Below are 10087 nucleotides of genomic sequence, written 5' to 3'. Positions count from 1 at the left end.
TAAGAACTTTTCAGTGGAAGTTGGAAACGTCATGTATCAAACTCGAAGCGAAAATATTATAATACGGGTCGAAAATGGAGTGTATCTTTTTATGACGTCAAAAATTGTAATAGAAATCCTCGGATTTCTTGTTAGGAAGTAATTTTTAGTTTTTTTTATTGAATAGACGAGGGTATTATGTAAGAGTGAGGGTTTGAGCACGTAACTAAGCGGGATTATGTTTATTTATAAAGGTTGTCTGGAGGCTGTAGAACAACTAGAGGTTTGCCGATGTTTTAGAATTCAACTTAATTAGAACAGAAGAGGTAAGAATAACTTTCAGAAGAAATTATTTGTTACCCCAGCTACATAGGTTTCCTATTTACATAAGCCGAGCTGAAGTGTAATAACCACAACTAAGAGATACTGAATGATCAATAGCAATAACTTTCATTAGGCCAATAAAAACAAACGTTATATCCAAATTCAACCAAATTATATATGTATATGTTACTGTAACGTCATCTCCATAAACAGCTGTAAAAGAATCCTTAACAGAGCAGGCATCTGAGACTACAAATGCAGTTTTAAAATTAACTTTATTAAAATTAAAATTCATTCAAAAACCATATCCGCAAATCACAGAACATTCGAGAGAATCAACAGCCGACCAAGTGCGGCTATCAACAAAATTAATTACAAAATGACCAAGCGCGCACGTGTGCAATTGATAGTTTATTTTTATCGCCACCATATCACATCGGCGGGAAGTTTACGACTCGCCCGCGTCACTGGCTCCCGATACCCGGGATAACGACCCTATCGATTGCACTAGAAGGTTTACTCCGTCCAAAATACACCGATGCCGATGCAGGCAATTGTTTTGGCGCCATGACTCTATGACATCTCAGACGTGTTTTTAGATCGCTGTTGTTCCTGTGGTAGACAGGTGGAGCACTTCAAAGAGTAAGAAACAGTTTGTGGCCTATGAGGGGATAGTGATGGGGCCAACACATCGTATGATACTTATAAGAAATAGAAAAGGAATTTGTGTATTCTGTGCATAGTCGTCCTTAAAACTACGAGTGGAAATCTTTTCGACTGCTGAGTATCTATTTGCGATTCATCAATGTGCATTTTACTGCCACTAATTTCGATTTTATCCTTAGTTTTATTACCTCAAGCCTTCTGAAACTTCTTATTTTGCGCCCTAACGTCCAACCATATCTGGATCATAAAACATATTTTTATGGACGCAAGAATTAGGTTAAATGGAGCTAAATGGATAGTCTAAAATTTCGTTGCAACTTTTTATGTGTACAGGTCACGAGTTCCCTTTGACAGATAAAACCCCGGAATTGTAGGTGTAATCAAAAAAAGGTTTTATTACCTAGGTCTGCTTGAGTGTTAACTTTTTTTTAACGTCGTCGGCACACGTCTCTGTTTCAGAAATAAGCCGACCCTTTTTATTTTTTATTGACTTGGTCTCTCGTTTACTTTCGTTAAAGAAACTTTTCGCATCTCGAGCTGACCATTTCAGCGGCCTAACTAGAAGGCAAGATAACAATCATGAAATACCAAGTTCCAAAAAACTCGTTCGCTTCAGAGACTGATCCTAGAGTTTTATCCGATAGCTTTTGACTTTTGTAAAATGACGCAATCAAACAGCTCATACTCGGATTACGTCCGATAAGTAACAGAGCAACAGTCGTTGTTGTGTACTGTAAGCCCTCTCTATATTAAAAGATGAGGTGTAAGCACGTTGACTGCATAAGTTCGAAGAAAGCCTTAAAAGCTTTTGCATAAGACAAATGATGTAGAAATTCACATCGTACAAATAAAATGACTGCTTCTAGTGTATAATCGTCGAACACAGCCAATACACATATTTCTTCCAACTTTTTCCATCAGAATATTTATTGGGCCAATCGAGCGGGCTGACTCGAGTACATTATTCGAAGCTATTCGTTGGGACGTAAAAAATATTTAGTGCACTACGTATTCGATTACCGAGTTTACTTGAAAACACTCGTACGGCTGTATTTATCGCTCACAACTATAAAACTGTTGACGGGGACCGTGTGTTGCCATGCTATGTTTAAATTACCCTGATCTATTCGTTCTATTTACATACGTATAAGAAGAATCAAACGATCACTCGCTTTTATGTTATCAATTCTCTTAAAAGAAAATGGATTCTGAAAAATAAGTTCTTTTTTTGTAAGTGTTAAGTCACTGGTATTCTATTTTAAATCCTAGTAAACTACTTGGCAAATAAAAACGATAACATTTGTATTCTAATAGAACAGTTATGATATATTTATATTATTAGTTCAATCTAAATGATGGCGTGGCGCGGTATGTAATCCAAAATTTGAATCCACTCAACCTTCAGTCGGTGGGAAATAAGTAATATCCAAATAGTCCAGTCAAAACGAACAAACTGCATCCAAGCACATTCAAGGTGAATTCTCTTGCAACTGGCAGCCCTGGTGGACTGTGAAACTTTTTACGATGATTTGCACCGCGCCGCGCGAGTTACGGCGGCACAACGCCATCTATCGCGTCCGCTTGTCACTACGCTCGCGGAAGCACTAATGCTCTTTTTGTACGCCTGTTGAGGTTTTTCGTTTAACTGATGCGGCAATGCAGTGTGTGTTGTTTTGTTATAAGTTATCCTGAATAATGGGTGACAAGTTTCCTACATGTAAAATGTCTCACCTGTATTGTCTAGCATTAGGAATAAGTACAAGTGCGTTCCATCACGTATTCATAATATCTACTGCTACAGTCGTCAGCCAAGCAAGAACGTTACATTGAATGCTAAAAATTTTCAGAAACTATATTTTGAGGATCATTTTATGAGTCATAGTCTTGAAACTTGAAACAAACCAAATTTCCAATTCATGTGTGATATAAATCATATTCACTAACATAGAGGCTTTATGTGAAATGCAAAATAATACCATTGTAAAATTACACGTAAAGAAAAAGACGGGGCTAGCAGCTCATGACGTCACAGTACCGCTGAACATAATGCAGTGACGTCACAACAGCGCGGAGAAGTCACGAGTAGTGAGAGCAACTCCCTCTTGCAACATCAGCTGATCTGATTTACTATGACAACTACTTTCCATGACTAAGTGCGAGAAAACGTATACGACCAAGGAGTTAGTAACAATATGAATAGGAATTTGTCGTCTAGTAATCCAGGACGTAAGATACTAAATTCAGAAAACACCGATAGTCTACTTTTAACACACCACATTTTTACTCAACTTCTATTCATATTAGTGGGCATGACATAAAAGTGATTTAGAAACAATATAAAACAGTTCAACAGTGGCAATGAGCTTTATAAGTTTGACGGAGTGCCGGAAATATTCCATTCAAGCTGAACGTGTTGCGGCTCACCATAAAAATCCCATAAAACAAACACGGCTAGATTGTTTTCATATAATTTCTTTACGAGTAAGTTGATTCGCGGGAGTGACACGTGTTGTCTTTGCGAACAGTTTGCTTATTTAGGACAATGAGGAGACCGCTCAATCTGAGCCCGGCTTAAATGGCAGCTCTTAAGGGCCGTTTTCCAAGCTTGGTAGCTGGAAATTGTTGGTGACATACAAGTGTTAGAATTTATCAGTATTGTTTAATCGAACGATACTTAATAAAAGCTTGGTCTAATTGTTTTATGTTAGCAGTTTTTCTTGCAGTAACTATCGTGAGGACGTTTCATTACTAAATGATGCAGCAGTTTAAGTACTCAAGGGAATTTTACGGGAATCATTAATTTTGTAAGGAAACAAACAGATGGCAAATTGGCGATGTGACTGAGGTTAAGTATTTCAGTTCCATGAAAACTTATTTGCATAAATATGTAGAAACAAAACCATTTTTCAATAACTTAGAAATCACAAAAAAAATAATGAAAATAATATATTCTTTATATGTTGTGTGGAAACAGTACCTTAAGGCAACATGAACATTTTTATAGGACTTGCGACGACGTTGTAGCTCCAGCCTAATCTACTCAGACCTTAGTGAATGCCAGACACCTACATGTCTTTTCTTTTTTACCTTATGTGTTTTTATTTAAGAAAATAGTCCTGAAAATATCACAAGAATATTCTTACGTGAATTGTTTTTGCTTAGATATTATCACGCGAATGTTAAATATGTTTTTGTAGTCTTTACTAGGCTAATGGTAAAAAGCTGGTGGGAAACCTTCCTTTTCTTTTTATTTCATTTCAATCAAATTTATTACATCCATGAAACGATAAGTTCACTATAACCAGTTCTTTTTAAGGGTCTTCACCCAAAAGGTTAAATGTACCGATTTTCTTTAGGCTATTTGTACAGCACCCTAGTTGTCACGAGTCCGACCTACACTTAACAGGTTTTTCATAATGGTACTATAATAAGATAGTGTTTTTGATACTATTTCTGTTAACCCGTCAACTCAACCTGCAAAAACTCAATTTCGCGTCTAAGAAATAATTACCCATGGCAGTCATGAAGACATAGAATCTTCCACAGCGGCAATAATATTAGGTCCTTTGAGTCGTAGTAATAGTAACGTATCGCCATTACATGGTTTATAAGTGTTGGTTTTGTAAAATTAACTTATCTATTATTCATACTTTAAAAAGTACCTCTTAACTTTAGAAGTCTGCCTGAAAGTCGTAAATCTCAACTTTTCTCTTAGCAAATCGCGATTTGCTTCTGAAGCGAAACTTTTAATCGAAGTAGTCAAACACAACAATATTGGCAATTCGACAGTTACCAGCAAATTGTTGCAAAGGGACTTTAACCAGCCCTACGGAGTCACTGCTTACTTAGGACTAACCAAATTGAACTGCCCCCAAACTTAACTGCTCTCTTAGTTAAAACAAACTGGATTGGGCTAATTAATGGACGATAAAGAGCCGATAATTTAGAGCTTTTGTATTATTAAAAAAAATATGTCTAATTTATTTCTCGTTTAAATTTTAGGTTGGGAGTGCGAGAGTGATTTGAACTCAAAGCAGGATTATCATCTGTGTTTGATTGTCACAATCACGTACTCACCTTTTTTGTACCTAATATTCAAGATACCTACACTGGTTGCGTATGTACTTATATTTTTTTTCACAAACACTACATAAGTGTTAATATTTTAATATTTATGTTTTTTGACTGAACTCATTACTGACTGTACCCAAACAGTAACACTTCTCCACTTTTATTCAATAGGCAGTCAACACTCGCTTCACAAATGAAATATTCAGCACCTATCAGCACCGAGTCCTGGCTGAATGGACCGCATTAAAGCTGAAATCATGCACTAAACCTAATTAGTTCGTCACACCTAGGCTTACCGTTAATGTTAAACGTATGAATGACCCCAATTATACGCCTTTTACGGACTAATTTTAGACCCAAGTTTCAATTAGTGCGATTTAAACATACACTGCTACGTCGGTATTATGAGTAATCAAATAAATCAAAATCCAACATTTCGATTAAGTTTCCAATAGCTTCCGTGTGACCAATATTTTCAATTGCAATTTATTTAGAACCTATTTATTCGGGTAGGAACAAATAATATTATTGACAAAATAAAATCATTTACCGTTGTGTTTTCAATTTCGACATGGAATGTTTTTATAAATTTCTGCACAAACATTTAAAAAACATCGCAGGAAATCCATTGATTGTCGGTTAATAAAGGAACAAACATCAGGCTTAAAATCCGAGCAAATCATTGAAAAAATCAACGTTTCACAAATTGGGCCCATTTGGGGCTGAGCTGCACTACGTAATTGATTGGCGAACTCAACAGGTCAGGCTTGCTAACACAAACTAGTCAGATCATGTTAAAACATACTTGATTGGGATGAATCGGATCTAGGTCATATCGGATTTGAATTTAATTCATTTGGCTTTACGTAAAAATGCTTTTATTTTACTGAAAATTCTGAAAATATGCAGGAACCAAACACGAGTCCTATTTTGAAAGCAATTCGCGGAAATCATTGAGAACATTAATCCGATGTACTTTATTAGTACGATCGAGCGAGAGGTTCAATTACAATAATGGATTTTGATAGAGTAATTGAAATACCGATACTAAAAGAAAAGGAATATTTCAAATCCGTGCACAAACGTGAAAAATAAGCCCATAACGTAGGAACACACTTTTCAAATATCCATGACATCTACTTCTTTTCCTAAACCATTGCGAATATAAACAACACACGTCTGGCCCTAAAATACTTTGTAAAGTACGCAAAAAAACTCTTGCGATAGAGTACACACATTACACGGAAATTTAGAATAAAAAGGTAAAGACAAAAGACTAGAGCTCACAGAATTAAAAAGAAAACTCTCGGCTTTTGTTTAGATTCACGATTACATAAAGCTGAGAGTTTGAGTCGAAACCAAACGAGGAACGTGCGACATGGAAATTCATTTTATTTCTATAAAACGACGTTATTTACGATCTGAACGACTGCAAGTTTGAAAATAAATCAGTATGACTTTTTGATATGTAAATAATAAGAGACGCAGCTATTCTGATTGTGTCATGTGCAGAGATAAAATTTATTTGAAAAATAATGAAGCCAACTGTACATTTGGAAAAAGTAAACAGCAAGCTCACATTCACAAACCCTTTTAATCTTCTACCAGCAGTTTTTTTTAACACAAAAACATCATTATTTTCTTAGGTAAGTGAAAAGGAACAAAAAGTCACAATAATATCTGATTTCTCTGGCGAGCTGACAGAGGATCACGCTCATTTTGAATAGCTTCAATAAAAATCTATTACGGCAGAATCGGGTGGCAAATGATATTTGCTGCGCAAAGCCAGCCCCGGCCTAAGCAAACACACCGCTACCCAATAGAGCAATAGCTCGCGATAGTTTCTGACTCCTACGTATAGTGGCGGCCAAAAGTTTCAACCACACGCGGTAAATTATAAATATTCAAAGACTAATAAGTACGTACGTTGTTGGAGTTCGGGCCACAGCCGCAGCCTGGTGGGCGATCGGGTTTAATAAAGCTCGAGTTATTATGTAATCTGTGCCTTCTGTCAACGTTGTATTTTAATATTCAGCAAAAAACGGACTGCGGTTATGAGAAAAACAAATAATTCAAGAAAATTAATTTAAAAACATTTTCTGTGTATTTGTTATCTTAATTAAAAGTATATAAACAACGTAATAATTTGATACGTTAGCTTTCTCTGAAACTTTCAAGTCGCCTTTGAGTCTGTAAAATTATTAAAATATAATCAGCATCAACAAACCACAGAAATTTCAGACTATCTCGAGACGTACTAAGCAGATTAAGGATTAATTAATCAACAACAAATTTTCAAATCTTGATTCCCTCTTAGGTTTGTGTTAAAAATAAAATATTAATGTAAATAGTGAGCGTGTAATTTGTGTAAAAGCCAACACGGTAATGAAGAAGCGCGGCTAATATTTTCGCACCTCCAGTGTACGGGGCCCGGCTCCCCTGGGCCCGAGTGTTGTCCTCTGTAATACCAACGTTTTCTATTGCGCTGCGTAAACATGGCAATCGGATGATTGCGCTACACGGACAAACGAGGCTACAGGAGACAATACCACATTTTTTTTATAAATTCAATCGAATTCGGTCTTTGTTATTAAGAGAAAATTATTTGAACAGTTTATATTTAATCAGGGCAATAAAGTTTATGTGTGATACTTTTCATTATTATAAATTGTGGCATCTCTCGTACCATGTTTTAGGTGTAATATAAATAATTGATTTGATTGGATGGTTACAATAATTCCAGATATATTCCAATCCGATGTCTTGTAAGTCACCTCAATAGTCATATACTTTCACATTACATTCCTTTCCCTTATATTCAACGGATATACATAACGGAATTTATTCTTAACTCGTTGAAAACTTAAAGAATCAAATTATAAAATAATATTTAAGTCGTATTCCTCTGAACACGAGGGGTCCAAGGAGTTGGGTTGGGGTCCCCTTTCATTTTTCCCCCGTTTTTCATCGTCACCTCCGGCGTCTGAATATTAATGAATAGAATTAATTGATTGAACGAACCCATCAATTATGCGCCACATAATTTTATTTGCACACAGTTAAAAGTTGACGATCGTGTTCTATGCAGATTATTTCAAGTTATTTCAGATGTAGGAGTTGATGAGTTGGTAATATGTTTGAGGAACTCATAGGTTGAAGCATAAAAGTAAAAATGAAGAGTATTATATTAAATGTATATTAACACTTCCGAAAAATAACATCTGATTTTACTATTTTTATGCTTTTAATGATCAATTGGTTACAGAATATTTTAAGGTAAATTAAGACGAATTCAACTCAAATTACAAATCGTAACCCGCGTAGAAACCATCCTGTGTACCTTGTCCACTCGTGTTGTGTACTAAACACTCGATTACGTGTCAAGTGCTGCTAAAGGTACTTCAAGTTCCATTATTATCCAGGCTGTCGAACTAACAAAGGCAAAGAAACAACTACAATCAACAAAAGTAGAACAAATTGCGTTTTGTACATTGTTACAAAAAAGTGACGAGAACAGAAAGAAAATAGGAAATTATAAGGCGGACTTACCTATTCAAGAATTCGCAATTTTAACCAGAAAGGGTTTTTGTTTGTACACTTTCCCACACGTACATAGACGTAACGAGGAAATTTATCAGAGTAAAAAAGACGGAAAGCCTCGAAGGTAACAATAGTGTAATAATCGTCTGATGCATTCTTCCATTCCGAGATCAAAATAGCGCACTTACGCACAAGCCAATGCTTCCCTGAACACATTTAGATACGGCGAATGGCTCTCACCTATATATTTAGGATAGTTTCACGTGCTCGTATCTTCATAATGTTTTTATATTATGAGTTTGTGTCGGCCGTTGTCAGAGCAGCCCGTTATGGCGGGAACGGCCGCCATTACGGACAAACTACTTCACTAAATAATAGGCTTGCCGGGCGGCCTTACACTGCTGCACACTGCTATAAATTATAATACTAATGTTGTGGATCGGATGTGCACTATTTTTGGTAGGTTTAAGACATTGCTTAAAGTGTCCTCGATACTGTTTAAGCTATGTATTTTGTTGTGTCGCGATGTCTTAGTGTGTACGTGACGTAGTAGTACATTAGAGATTTATTTCAAAAGTATAGAGCAGGTTCCAATTTAAGAAGTTTAGAGGATGATATAAATATTTTAGTTATAACGTAACAGTATTATAATGTCCCGCATGTATAGTTATTTGAAAACAAATAGCTTCACACGTGTCTACTATCCACGTTAAACTGACAAAAACGCTTCACATCACAATAATCATTACAATGGTCAGAGTACAACGCGGAGATAATGAGCACACTTAATTACACTTGTATAGGTGTCACCATTAATTAGGTATCACATTAATATCCGTTAAACATACAGAAACTAGTTCTTTGGGCACAAAGGGCTATGGGGCACAATTTGCTCGCTCGTTACTAAACAAAGGCAACATTAGGGAATAATCTCGGGCTTGTCTCATTGTTGGCACTCGCGCTGCTAATGCGTCGGGCGGAGCCGCGGCGCAGGGCTGTCTAACACTAACACATCACATGGTCAAACGAGTCATATGTGTCTAATAAGATACGTTCGCAATTTCATTTTTTTTTTGTATTGCCTTGTTGTCATTATAATGTACATATGTAAGTAATCAAATATCTATAGTCCACATCTGTCTGCATTGTTGTGTGTGTTAAAAATATTGGAAACTGAATGAGAATTGGATTCAAAACTTAAAACATAAATATTTCTATTTGTCATGTAATAAAATTATGAACACAAATAACAATTTGTTACTTTTGTCATAACAGAGAACAAAGCGTAAACATATTTCTTTGCAGCACAAAAACTTTTATAAAACACAATACACTTTCCCAACTGCATCGAATACGCTAAAGAGCGGTGCACCGAAATACTTCATAATGTGTTCATTGTCAGCCCTGGCGGGCGCACTCCGGGGCACATAATGAGCATATTACATAAAAGAGCTCACTCTATTCACGGGAATAAATTAGATTCGCACAATGAATCCCGGGCCTCTCC

Source organism: Trichoplusia ni, chromosome 4 (genome assembly GCF_003590095.1).
Source record: "Trichoplusia ni isolate ovarian cell line Hi5 chromosome 4, tn1, whole genome shotgun sequence".
NCBI classification, from domain to species: domain Eukaryota; kingdom Metazoa; phylum Arthropoda; class Insecta; order Lepidoptera; family Noctuidae; genus Trichoplusia; species Trichoplusia ni.
The sequence above is the reverse complement of the archived record's forward strand: the minus strand, read 5'-3'. Positions refer to the sequence as shown.